Here is a 15,292-nt window from a genome sequence, read left to right on the forward strand (position 1 = left end):
CTTAGTATTTTTCTGTTTTTTCCCATGTGAAATACTGCTTAGAAAGTGAAGAACTCAATGTTGGCTCCAATCTTGATTAGATGGAGAGGTCTATGGAATGAGGTGAGGATTTTCAAATGACCTAAGCTGACTTTGTTCTAACACTTTGGCTCACTCGAGAAGACTGAGAACAGAAGAAATGGCTACCTATAATTACAGACACCAACCTCAGCTATCTGCTTCTCCAAGCTGAGACCAGTAAACTGCTCTGAGGAAACTGTAACCACTCTATTGGGTATTCAGCAACACATTTCCCAATTGGGTGTTCCAGTTCAGACTGATAACCTATCATAGGTCTTTTCTGTCTACTATTCTTATGCTATACATTTAAACTATTTCTTTAAAATCACTTTTTATAGCCACAGATCAGGGTCTGCCTCAGAATGGTCTGTGAACTCTGAGCTTGTACTTCCTTTTTAGTTTTTGAACATTTGAATGTAAAGATGTCCAGAGGAACACGCTCATGTTTTAAACAATATGAAAGGCATTTAGTGTACAACTATTGCTGAAAGTTAAGTTAAATTTGTGATGGTTGTTAGCTAGAATACAATACAAAGATTACAATGATAAAAGTAAGAGTTATATATGAACATGAAAATTAGATCAGTCTTTGATATCATTGCAGAGCTGGCTTGCTTGAACATAGTCTTTCTGAAGTAGAGTTATTTATACTTGAAGTCAGGCTCACTACTGCAATGATTGCTCGAGGCAAAAAGTTGGAGATTTCTCCCACTGGTGGACTCGGTAAGAACAACTGGTGGGAGTGAGTGCAGGCTCCTTTGTTTCAACTCTATGGCACTGTGGGTTGTGGCTTTTGGTAGTCAGGTTCAGCATAGCAGTCCTTTAGCTTTTTTTATGTCTTTGATACTTCTATGTATCTTGATGTTGTGAGCAATGTCTGTTTCAAAATGCCTTTGTCTTTTCTTTTAATGGTGGTCAGATAGTTCTCTTCTTTCATGCCTGTTCTACACAATCAAACAAATATTTGGATACCATATTTGACTTTGATAAATCCTTCACAGAAACACATTCTGCGGCAGTAAAGGAGACCATTTGATCCCTTATGACTGTATCTGCTTTCAAAATGAGCCTTATGGCTGAGTGCCATTCTTCTGCCTATTCCCCTTTCCCTTGCACATTGAATGGTTATTTGTAAAGAAACAATGCCCTTTTGAATGCCTCAGTTGACTTTCCTAATTTGGCACTTCCAGGCAATGCATTCCAGACCTAAACAACTTGTTATCTGATAAAAGTTTATACTTTTGCAAATCACATTAAATCTGTACCGTCCTATTTTCTATCCCCATTTATAAGCGGGAACAATTTATTGCCAGCTACTCCATCCAGACAACACATCGTTTTGAGAAATTTTATCAGGTCTTTTCTTAATGCTTTCTCTTCAAGGGCCACAGTCGCAACATCTATCTTCATCACTAAATTTTGTCATTCTTGTAAACTGCTTCTACAGTATTGCCAATACATTTATTTGCAAAAGCACACCTGCAAGTTAGTCAAACACAATGTCCTCTTTAAAACTTCATGCTGGCTCTTCCGAAACAATCTGCCTTTTTCTGCGTCACTACTCATTGTATCCTGAATAATTGTTTCTAGAAGTTTCAATACCTCCAATTTTAAACGTTTTAGTCACTCGTGGGACATGGGTATTGCTGGCTGGGCCAGCATTTACTGCCTCTCCCTGGTTGCCCTTGAAAGTGGTAGTGAGATGCCTTCTAGACCCTCTGTAGTTCATACGATCTGATCTGTAATTGCTGGGCTTACTGACAATTTTTATTTTTGAACAAGAGTGGAACGCTTGCAATTCTCTAACCTTCTAGCACTGCCACTGAGTTGAGGGAAGAATAAAAGATTATAGCCAATGCTGCTTTAATTTCCACTCACAGCTCCTTCAATATCATTGGATGCATCACATCCACTCCCAGGGCCTTGTCAACTTTAAATATTGGCCGTCTATCCAACACTTTCTTCTTAGTAAATTTGAACATTTCTAGGGATGGTAACTTCTCCCCTGACACTGGGCCCTAGGTAGCATCTAACTCCTTGTTAAATACAAATGCAAATTATTCATTTAATACCTCAGCTATGCACCATGCCTCCATGTGTAAATTCTTGTTTTTATTTCCAGAAGGCACACTATCACACTTTAATGTTTGGGCTAAAATCAGGGCTTGCGAGTAGGGGGGGCAGGAGATAATCAATCTGAATTAGATAAATCAACAGTGCAGGTTAAGGAAACTCATTTTCAATTGAAATATTTGCAAACACACTGCTTGAATGAAGATTCTATTTGGCAGAGTATGCCCATAATTTTGATGTGCCGCATCGTATTTTGATGCCCACGCTGCGTTGTATAGGTTGTCACTCTCCCCTCCCTACATAAGACCCTGCGTGATAATTTTAAGGACATCTCCTGCCCTCGACTCATTTCCATCCACCTCCTTCCTGCCCACCACACCCACGACATAAAAAATCTTACGTCTTCATATTTCTGAATACTTTGCACCCAGCCACGCGTTGTTCTTTTTGTGCAAAAATAATACATTTTTCGAGTTGTTAATATGCTTTTCCATACAGTAGCAGACAGTACTTTTCGAAAGTTAGGATCAGTGAATTTGTGTTCCCAGCCAGTTACATATTGATGGTTGCAAGTTAATATTCACAGGAGATGCTCCAACACACAGTGTTTGAAAACCAGCAGCATGTCTTCTTCATGATATGGAATAGACAATAGTCATTTATAAAGTCGACAATTGGTACCAGTGCTTGATAAACATGGGTAAAAATCTGAATGCACCTTGATGTACATTGTAATAGAGTAAATAATGTCAAAAGATGGCGGCAGCAGCAGTGTCAGTATGTGCATCTGAATCCTCAGATCTGAAGCTAGGTTTGAATGGCCAGAAGTTAAATAATTGTAAATACTTCATGAAGTTTTATAAGCTTGCTTGAAGGTTTATTTTTGCTCGAGAGCTGGCAGAATGTGTGAGTCAGTTCCAACGTGTTCAGCCTTTTAATGGGTAAAGGGCACGGAGTAGAACATTTGAAGATACTGCAAGGATCCAGATGGTAAATGTTAAAGATACTTAGGTAGTGAATGAGCACTCTCCAAAGCTACAGGTACGAGCATAGAACAAACACAAAACATAATTTATGTATCAATACATATACAGGCATGTGATACGAATGTATTTGAAAGTATTCCCTTATTCCCAGTTCCTAATCTAATACACAGCTTTCTCTTTTTTACTTAATCTTTCAAAGGCCTCCAGAAAGTGTTGCAATAAGAAAACTTAAACAGCATTAATAAGTATTAGTCTAGCAGGTTTCACAAACAGCAATGTTCAACACATTTGTTTCTCTGTTTGGTCTTCTCTTAAATGCTAGAATCATGACATTTCACATCTTCCACTCTGACAGTAGAAAAGTGACGTGTGATGCCCCTCCATTGTTATAATCCCAGTTGATGTCATTACCAGACAAGTCAGTTCCTGGACAGGAACCTGGTTTGATAGATCAAATTTTGATTTGTTATTGCTTTGGCAAAAGTGGTCTCTCACTGAAACACAAACACCAGCTTTCCTGCCTTTATTGTTCACCCTTTCCAACTGAATAACACATAGTTACAGCAAATTTTGATTTAACAGTAAAACAAATTTATTACCAAATGAAATTAAGATAGAATAAACCAAATCACATACATATATTACCAACTCAAAGAGTTTTAAACACAACGTAGTAGTATAATCCCACTAAATCCCAAAACACAAAACAATCCTTCATAAATAGAAAATAGTTTCTGTATAATTACACTCTGATACAGTATCTAAACCACCATCCATACAATACTCACATCAAAGTCCTTGTATCTAACACCTCACCAGTCACTTGTGACTTCAACTTTTAGGCAGAAACCATAGATAGCCTCTTAGTGCAGCTATCATACAACCGAGTTTTAATGTTCTTCAACAATTTAACCCAATACTTCTGGTCTAGGTCTAACGTTAACTCTTTACTCTAACTTAGCCTAGTTCATGAAATATCCTTGCTTTCTCAGAAGCATACGGCACATCAAAATTATGGGCATACTCTGCCAAATAGAATCTTCATTCAAGCAGTGTGTTTGCAGATGTTTCAATTGAAAATAAGTTTCCTTAACCTGCACTGTTGATTTATCTAATTCAGATTATCTCTTGCCCTGCTCCTCGCGAGCCCTGATTTTAGCCTAAACATTAAAGTGGGATAGTGCGCCTTCTGGAAGTAAAAACAAGAATTTACACATTGAGGAATGGTGCACAGCTGAGGTATTAAATGAATAATTTGAAAGCATAGCCATCTTATCCAAAATTGCAAAGTCGAACTGAAACCAAAAGTGTCACACTCTCAGCTTTGGGTGTTACCTTATGCTTTTAAAGAAAACAAATTCCAAATTTTTCTAATAAATCTTGAGGCCCCATTGTTTACCTTGCTAGTAATCTAAGACAAACGACAAAATAAAACATTAGTTAGCAATGCACACAAATTCATTCACTCAAAAGCAACAAAAATTGTTTTTAAAATAAATCACCATGGCAACAGATATATAGATGTTAGTTGTTAACCTGTGACACATAGAAAACCCACAGCTTACCAAAGACCAGAAACATAAATTTATGCTAAATGATATTAACTTTTGCCCTAAGGTTTACATGACACCATAGGCTGGAGAAAGCCTGTATTTTCTTTAATGCAATGTCTCTTTAAAAACAAAATGTGTTGGGCGGCATTTTAAAAAGTGATTAATTAGTTTCCTGATTATGACTACATTAATTTGCAAGAAATGCCCAATGACTGGACCGACCATGACAATAAAGAGCTAAGACGCTGTGGGTAAAAAGAAGCAAAAGAATAGCAAAATATTGTGGAAGCTGGGAGTCTGGAAAACTTAACAGGTCTGTCAGCATCTGTGGGGATAGAAACAGAGTAAATACTTCAAGTCCAACAGGAAGGTACTTGCAGCATGAGGATTAATATGTTTGCACGTATTGCACACAAATAGTTTGCACAAATTTCCAATTCCTCTGAATTGCTAAATACTAAACAAGCAAAGAGAACAGTTTTCTGTTTTGCAGCCTTTGAACAAATCTTGGTGGTGAAACAGATCTTTCGGAAACAACAGAAACTGTAACTGTGTGTTATACAGTTGGAAAAGACAGACACTGAGGGCAGGAAACAAAAAGGATTATGGATTGCAAATACCTACTGTTGGGGCATTGAAATGTGCCAGATCAGACCAGACTCTGTATAAAGACGTTGGAGAAGAGACTCTTGTGGGAATTCTGTGCTATTAGAACTCCTATGACCTGAGTCAGAAAGAGCGCTTAGATATGCGCCTTGTCTATATGTGAGGGCTTCAAATAGATCAGAGCTGGTGAATATGAATCAAGAACTGTAACAATTAAATAGGAATTGAGAACTCATGCAAACATGTGGGGAGGTGATGGCCCAGTGATATTATCACTGGACTGTTAATCAAGAGACCCAGACAATGTTCTGGGGTCCTGGGAACAATTCCTGCCATGGCAGATGGTGGAATTTGAATTCAACAAATGTCTGGAATTAAGAATCTAATGATGACCATGAATCCATTGTTGACTGTTGGAAAAACCATTTGGTTCACTAATGTTCTTTAGGGAAGGAAACTGCCATCCTTACCTGGTCTGGCCTACATGTGACTCCAGACCCACAGCAATGTGGTTGACTCTTTCAAAGGCAATAGACAATAGATTAACTGCCCTTTGTGCAATTAGGGATGGGCAATAAATGCTGCCTAGCCAGCAATGCCCTCATCCTGGAAATGTATAAAGGGGGAAAAAAAATCAAAGTTGGAAAAATAAGGTTACATGTGGCCTCACACTTGTGCACAAAGGAGTGCAGGTGCTTGTAGCTACATGAGGAAATATCTGTCACATTAACACTTGAAATTTATATATTTCAAGTATTGTCTGTATGCTACTTAATGTTTGAATTATGTTCATTTCAACTGGTCTGTTACTGTGAAACCTTAAAAGCATGAAATCCTGTTCAGCAGCTTTCCTTCCTTTGGCACTGTGGTGATTTTTTTTTTAAAAAAGTCATCATTTATTATTGTGATGGAACAGCAAGTTCCTATCAAATGATAAATCATTCTGATCTGACTATACCTTAAAATCTGTGTGTGGTTTGGGTTGCCAAGACATAAGTCACATAAGAACTGCAGGCAATGTGTGGAATAGGAAAAGGCCAAAATACTTGGGATTAACAATCTTAAAAAGGCATTTGAGAGATGATCTTAAAGACATGCACAAGATTGTTGTTGTTATGGAGGATTAAATGTTGGGGGGAAAACAACGGAACATTGGTTCAAACTAACAAGAACTAACTTACAGACTGGCATTATTCACAGAGTGAGCAACACTTAGAATGGGCTTTCAGACAGCAGTCTGGAGGAGGAAATCTTGAAATCATTTGTGCAACCAGTAAATAAAGCAGAATTGCAATAGATTTCAACCAAATAGAAAAACTATGATTGATTAAATGACCTTTCTCACCCACCTTTTTAACCATAAAATGTTTTATTTTAATATAACAAAGTTTTATTCTTTAAATGACATCAATCAACGCAAACATCTCCCCAAAAGTTTAAAGTTTTCTTTCATGTCATCTATTCAAGTAAGTACAGAAGGCATTTGTTGAAGGGGGAAAATATCTTTAAATTAACCTAATTCTTTCAATGCAATAAGAGTAGACACAACATGAATAGCTCCTTTCATGAATGTGCACCTCAGTATCTTATAAGCACTCCTAATAATATCACTTTCAATTGATATGTCAAGCTGGTTTTCATAGGTGTCCATGGCAATTGCATCGATAAATAACGTATTCGTAACATCCTTAAAATGTAGTGAATTCATTAGCAAATGCAGTTCTATTCAAAATGAAGTAGTCAAGCTGATTTTGATAACGCAATCTGAAGAACTGAAGTTTTTTGGATTACATTAATTATTAACGATTTCTGCCATTTAATCACTAATGAGGAAGTTCTTTATAAAGATGAAATTATAAATAAAATAGCAGATTAAAAATGTTCAGATGAATCATAAATCACCTTCTGAATCGTGAAAAATACGTGTATAATGAAGTGAATGCAACCTAAAGCATGCAAAATTACAGTTTTTTTAACTATCCCTTTTCCAATCACAACATAACATGGTGGCTCAGTGATTAGCACAGCTGCCTCATAGTGTCAGGGACCCAGGTTCAATTCCATCCTCCAGTGACTGTCTATGTGGAGTTTGCATATTTTGTCTATGTCTTGAGCTTAGTTGGTTCACTGAGCTGATTTGTTGTTCCGCAGACGTTTCGTTACCGTGCTTGGTAATGTCCTCAGTGCAGCCTCTGATAAAGCATCAGTGTGTTTTCCCGCCTGGTTTTTGAAAGGACCAATGTCATCTACAAGACTCCCTGCAGAGACTGCGAGAGACACTACATTGGACAAACAGGAAGGTAACTATCAAGAGTACATGAACACCAACTGGCTACAAAAAGACACGGCCAGTACTCACTCATCTCAATCCAGATGGAGAACCACAATTTCGACTGGGACAACACCAAGATCCTGGGACTGGCTAGGCAGAGACAACCTCGAGAATTCCTGAAAGCATGGCACTCCACAAAGCTATTAATATGCACATTGAACTCGACCTCGAAAACACACTGACACTTCATCAGAGGCTGCACTGGGGATGTCACCAAGCACAGTAACGAAACATCTATGGAACAAAAAAACAGCTTGGCGAGCCAACCAACCTCAACACCCACAACCCAAGCTACAGATCTACTCCAAAACCTTTCCTGATGTCTGTATGGGTTTTGTCCCACAGTCCAAAAGTGTGTAGATTAAGTGGATTGGCTATGCTGAATTGCCTATAGTATCTAGGGATGTGCAGACAAGGTGGGTTAGCCCTGGAAAATCTGGGGTAGGTCTGGATGGGATGCTCTTCAGAGGGTCAGTTTGGACTTGCTGGGCCAAATGGCCTATTTTTGCACTGTAGGGATTCTATGAAAATGACAGCACAATCTCTTCTGAATTGAAATGTTTGCTCAAGAACACTGCAACCCATTTGAAGATTTAATGTGCAAATTTGGTTTAAGAGGTGAACTTGCCACATGGATTTTGCTTTATTTTAGTAGGCAATTTCACAGAGTACTGAATGTTTCACAATAATTAATAAACAAGTCAAAGCTGGTAGAGATATTTCAAAAGCATTCGACACTGTGTCAGGAAAGCTTTGCTAAAGTTATCAGCAACCAGTGGCAGGCACCCAAATGGAAGTCTGGCAGAGCCAGTATCAGATATCCCTGAGAGGGACATTACAACGCTTGATCCTGAATGTCTCTACATTTTTCTTTGTGGGACACTGAGTGTCACCAGTTACTGTACCATTCCAGCTATTCTTACCTCAATCCCTCCACTTTAAAGTCTTTTTCATAGATCATAGATCAGCGAATCCCCGCAGCGTGGAAACTGGCCCTTTGGCCCAACAAGCCCACACTGACACTTGGAGCATCCCAGCCAGATCCATCCCCCTATATCCCACCTAATCTACACATCCCTGAACACTTCAGGCAATTTAGCATGGCCAATCCACCTAACCCGCACATCTTTGGACTGTGGGAGGAAACCAGAGCACCCAGAGGAAACTCATGCAGACGTTGGGAGAATGTGCAAACTCCACACAGACAGTCACCTGAGGGTGAAATTGAACCCAGGTTCCTGGCACTATGAGGCAGCAGTGCTAACCACTGAGACACCGTGCTAAAAGCACGGAAATATAATTATTTCATATGTGATTGTCAGTGCCACTTTTGTTAATCCACTTCTGTCACAATAGCCTGGTTAGACACATACAATCTGAGTTTAGCTGCTTTAAAAGAATATCTGCCTCTCAATGTATTCCAATGCTGTGCTGCCTAAGATAATGCACCCACTATACAAAATATTCACATTTATAGATCCTAGATTTACAAAGGCTTTAAAGAGAAGAACTAAATCAAACACAATATTAAATATTTTTGAAAGGAGGCCCCAATTTTTGTTCCCAGATCAGTTGCACAGAGATGGAAGAAATCTTAATTTGATGAACCCGACTGGTAGAAATGCCCACCCATTCTTCCAGTTTTCAGTCTGCGGGCAGACTGGATTGTGTGTTAGGCTGGGTGTCCGAGGAGAGCCTTTCAGACTGCCAGATCCGAAGGCATACTGGACTGAAAAGCTACCTGAGGGCTCCAGTATTGTGGTCAAAGTTTAAAAATTAAAATAAAAACAGAAAGCATTATCTTGCCATCTGTCTCATTTCCAAAGACACACCTTGGTTCTATAAGTCTCCCTACTCTGTTCTTCACATCCCCATGACCCCTCATTGTCTCTGTGTCAAAGTAGCTCAAGTGAGGTCCCGGAGGACTAGAGAATTACTAATGTTGTCCCCTTGTTTAAGAAGGGTAGCAAGGATAATTCAGGTAATTATAGACTGATGATCCTGATGTCAGTGGTGGGGGAAGCTGCTGGTGAAGTTACTGAGGGATAGGATCTATTTACATTTGCAAGAAAATGGGCTTATTGGTGATAGGCAGCATAGTTTTGTGCAGGGAAGGTCATTCTTACCAACTTGATAGAATTATTTCAGGGAGTGACAAAGTTGATAGATGAGGGAAGGGTTGTGGATATCATATACAAGGACTTCAGTAAGGCATTTGATAAGGTTCCCCGTGGTAGGCTGATGGAGAAAATGAAGTCGCATGGGGTCCAGGCTGTACTAGCTAGATGGATAGAAAACTGGCTGGGCAACAGGAGACAGAGAGTTGTAGTGGAAGGGAGTTTCGCAAAATGGAGAACTGTGACCAGCGGTGTTCTACAGGGATCTGTGTTGGGACCACTATTGTTTGTGATATACATAAATGATCTGGAGGAAGGTATAAATGGTCTGATTAGCAAGTTTGCAGACAATACTAAGATTGGTGGAGTAGCAGATAGTGAAGGGGACTGTCGGAGAATGCAGCAGAATATAGATAAATTGGAGAGTTGAGCGGAGAAATGGCAGATGGAGTTCAATCCAGGCAAATGCGAGATGATGCATTTTGGAAGATCCAATTCAAGAGCAAACTATACGGTAAATGGAAAAGCTCTGTGGAGAATTGACACACAGAGATCTGGGTGTTCATGCCCTGAAGGTGGCAACGCAGATCGATAGAGTGGTCAAGAAGGCACACGGCATGCTTTCCTTCATCAAACAGGGTATTGAGTACAAGAGTTTGCAGGTCATGTTACAGTTGTACAGGACTTTGATCCGACCACATTTGGAATACTGCACACAGTTCTGCTTGCCACATTACCAAAAGGATGTGGATGCTTTGGGGAGGGTGCACAGGAGGTTTACCGGGATGTTGCCTGGAATGGAGTGTGCTAGCTATGAAGAGAGATTGAGTAGATTCAAATCATTTACATTAGAAAGATGGAGTTTGAGAGAGACCTGATTGAAGTCTACAAAATCATGACAGGTATAGACACGATGGACAGCAAGAAGCTTTTTTCCAGAGTGGGGGACTCAATTACTAGGGGTCATAATTTCAAGGTGAGAGGGGAAAAGTTTAAGAGAAATATGCGTGGAAAATTCTTTACGCAGAGGGTGGTGGGTGCTTTGAAAGTGTTATCAACGGAGGTGGTAAAGGGGGGCACGATAGTGTCATTTAAGATATATCTAGACAGATACATGAGTGGGCAGGGAACAGAAGGGTATCGATCCTTGGAAGATAGGCGACAAGTTTAGATAGAGGATCTGGATTGGTGCAAGGCTGGAGGGCCGAAGGGCCTGTTCCTGTGCTGTAGTTTTCTTTGTTCTTTGTATACGTTCCCTCTCAATCTCCATGTCATCCTATGCCCAATTACATATCTCCCAGGGTCCTTTGTAGCCCATATGCCACCCTCTACCCATCACTGCAGCTTCTCATACTCCCTGTGGCACCGTATGCCTCCAATCATACCTATGGTCATTAATAGCCCCTTTGCCAACTCATACCATCCTATTCATCACCCATTCCTTCCCTCTCTATGTCAATTAATTTCATATGTACAATTGGCAAGCTCAGATGGCATACAGACTGTGTTTATTGATCATGAGAAAAAAAAACGCTTCAACCTCTCACTTATGGAAACAAACATTTCACTTCTGCTTAATTCCTTACACAAACCGACATTTCTACTCAATGGGCAGTTAGAACTGCCCATAAATATTCACTTGGTGGGCACTCTATTGAGAAAATTATAGTTTGAGAAATCAGTCCTGAGCATAAATCCAATAATGTGAACATCTAGCAATGTTTACTTTCAACTCTCAATTTATCTTTGGCAGTCTCAATAAATTTATAAACGGTTTTAACTCAAAAATGCCTTTTTAGGAATATCATAGGCTGCCTTACCTTCACTAAAGGTGTGCTGGGATATGATCCAAAGATGTACAGCATCTCTCCAAAAAGGGGGACATGTAAAACATTGTTCTAGCCTTCACCCCTCACAACACTCACCTCCACACACTCACCACCCAATCGCCTACACAAATTCAGTGTCCACTTCCATCAAATTCTCCTACTATGTTAAGCTACTGAGTGTTCACAAGTACCCATGCATGTAGGAGAAGAAATATAATTCTAGTCTCCAAGTTCTCTATTGAAAATTCATAAGGCATTTTCATTCATTTGAAAAAACGTTTGACACAAGGCCTGAAGTTGGACAGTTACAAGATATTTAAGCATTTTTATGCACAATCTTCTCCATAGTTAATAGCTTCAAAGGCATCTTACTACCCCACCAATAAAAAAGGGTCCCCAACAGCTCCTCCCCACCAACCTGCAGGAGACCATTTCCAGTTCTCCAGTGGTATCCCAGTAAATCAAAGCAAATGCACTATGAACACAGTTGCTTTGACCGGATCAAATCTCAACACTTCAGATTCCATACGGGATGATCCAGTTTCTGTGTAGACAGGCAGCCATTTAAATGGTCAGCTGCCCCCAGGAATCACTCATGTGCAAACCACAGCCCACCATAACACAAATGAGAAATCTAGGTTCGGAGAGTTACTTAGGATCCCTCACCTCTGGCATTTTCACAACACTGGACATGTTCTTTGCCCTGGAAAAAAAAAATTGCCAGTTTCTATTTAGGGTGCAAATTACATTAGTTTTTCAAAGCAGATGTTTTCATTGAAATTTGCTCTCAAACTTATTTTTGCCATGTGTGGCAAAGGAATAAAAGCTGAAATAAATCAGACAATGAGTCTTAGAAAATACCTAGACCAAGATTTTGTTAATAACTGGGAAGATTATGGAAAGTACAGGAGAGAATTGTAAAAGTTAACAAGTGAGATTAAGTAAGATTACAAGAGATTAGCATCACAGTTAACTCTTCAATATAAGCCGTTAGCTGGAAAATGAGATGGATTCATGAAGGATTCAGGGGGAAATTTTCACGTAGAACAAGAGGACATGGCTAAAATAGTAAATAAATATGTTGCATTTTCCTTCTCAAAGGAAGTTGATAGGATTACAAGAAAGTCAAAAGAAAAGTTATGAACACAGTGGTAATAAAGACATTGTGCTAAAAAGGTTAGTTACTAAAAGTTATGTTAATTCTGGTTCCAATGAAATTAGTCCAAAGCTACGAAAAAAAGACAGTAGAAACAGAGCAATGGTTACATTTTTCAATTGTCATTAGATAGAGTAGTGAAAGAGGATTGGACTGTAAGAAATAATAAACCACTAGGCAAGAAAAGTGAGACAAATAAACAGGATAACTACAAGTCTCACAGGTCAATATTGGTCTTGGAGAAATTATTAGATACAATATTACAGATAAAATAAATATAGGAAGAAAGGTCATTTGCAGTAGTGTTCACAAAGTCTAATTTTGATTCCATCACACTTTACAATTTTTACAAATGATCTGACTCAAACGCACGGAACACAATTACAATATTTGCATATAATACGAAATGTGGCAAAGCTGTCAATTGTGACAAGAATAATTGCAAACTTCAAGCAGATACAGTTCAATGCAGACAAGTGAGAAGACATGCACTTTGAGAAGATTAGTATGGATAGTTTACTATAAACCCCACAATGTTGAAAACAGTAGATGAGCAGAGACCTTGATACCCACATACATAAATCCTTAAAATTAGCATGAACAGTTGATAAAGTGATTTTAAATGAAAGCACATATTACACTTGGGTTTATAAATACAGGCACAGAATCTAAAGGCAAAGAGACTATGCTAAAAGTTTTGAGTAACTTGTTCAACCTCCGCAGGAGTACTCCAGACAGTTCCGACCAACATACTTCAGAAAGGTGCAAAGGTCTCATAAACGTTGGAAGTTTACCAAGTTGTTACCAGGGATGAGAGGAGATTTTGGGATGAGATTTTGGTTACGAGAGGCAGGATAAGGTAGGACTGTCATTCAAAAAAAATTCAACTGAGTTTTCAATGTCATGAAAGGATTTGATAAGGTAATTAGCAAAAGTAAACTGTTGACAGGTGATAAAGTGTGAAGCTGGATGAACACAGCAGACCAAACAGCATCTCAGGAGCACAAAATCTGACATTTCGGGCCGAGACCCTTCATCAGAGAAGGGGATGGGCAGAGGGTTCTGGAATAAATAGGCAGAGAGGGGGAGGTGGACTGAAGACAGAGAGAAGATCGGTGGAGAGGAGAGTATAGGAGGGGAGATAGGGAGGGGATAGGTCAGTCCAGGCCTGGACTGACCTATCCCCTCCCTACCTCCCCACCTATACTCTCCTCTGCATCTATCTTCTTTTCTCTCCACCTTCGGTCCACCTCCCCCTCTCTGCCTATTTATTCCAGAACCCTCTCCGATGAAGGGTCTAGGCCCGAAACGTCAGCTTTTGTGCTCCTGAGATGCTGCTGGGCCTGCTGTGTTCATCCAGTTTCACACTTTATTATCTTGGATTCTCCAGCATCTGCAGTTCCCATTATCTCTGTTGACAGGTGGCTTAATGACCAGAAGTTATGTACTTGGAATTAATGACAAAAGATTGTAATGGCAAACAAGATTGTTTTGCTCAGTTATTGGAATCTGAAATACTGTGTCTAAAATGGTGATAGGTGCCAGATTTCAGAAAGAAAAAAAATTTAAAAGTTGTCAGCCAATACCCACAGGCGAGAAAACTACATTGTTATATTCAAAAGATTACGGGAATTGTCAGCTTTTGTGCTCCTAAGATGCTGCCTGACCTGCTGTGTTCATTCAGTTCATCACTTTATCATCTCAGATTCTCCAGCATCTGCAGTTCCCATTGTCTGATACAATTTTAACCTCACTGCGAAGCCTCTTCCAGCGATGCCTAACCTGAAGAAGTTACACTCCTCTCTCTGGGCCAACCTCAGGGGATCTCTCTCGCACTGCAACTCTCTTGTCCTCTCCACCTATCTTCACCTCTATCCTACTTCAATCCGCCTCCCCCTCTCTCCCTATTTATTTCAGAGCCCTCTCCCCATCCCCCTTTTCTGATGAAGGGTCTAGGCCCGAAATGTCAGCTTTTGTGCTCCTAAGATGCTGCCTGACCTGCTGTGTTCATCCAACTCAACACTTTGTTACCATTGTTATAATCAAACTGACTGTTAGTCTAAACATGATTGCATTCAGAGAGCTGAATGGTTTCTTTCTGTACTGTAAGATTCTATGATAATCATAAACATAAAATCTTCAGTGCCATCCAGCAGCATTTCAGAATTTATCATCATTTTGCTTTAAAAAATGTGTCCTAATTTTTTTTAGAAGCCACCACAGGTTTATCACAAAAAGAAGCATTTTAATAATTCTCTAAAGGCACCTGTGAGAAGACAGATTTTAAAAACTCCACCTACTATTTAAAGGTTTATTTGGCCAACACTCGTCAACTTCTTATAAATTAAACACATTTAGTAAGGAGGGCTTTGAAGAGTTGAGAGGGCTGTTTTCTTTTAAACCATTATTGTTTCCAGTGTTGGGTTGATGCCAGGTGACCTGTCCAATTCTATGTTTTTTTTGAGTCTTTGCAAAGATTGTTACAACTAAGTAGCATACTGGGCCATTTCAATCAACTATTTTGTTGTGGTGTCTGGAATCACTCAAGGTTTGCAGATTTCCTTCCCTCAAGAACATGAG

Source organism: Stegostoma tigrinum, chromosome 16, assembly GCF_030684315.1.
Source record: "Stegostoma tigrinum isolate sSteTig4 chromosome 16, sSteTig4.hap1, whole genome shotgun sequence".
Taxonomy (NCBI): Eukaryota; Metazoa; Chordata; class Chondrichthyes; order Orectolobiformes; family Stegostomatidae; genus Stegostoma; species Stegostoma tigrinum.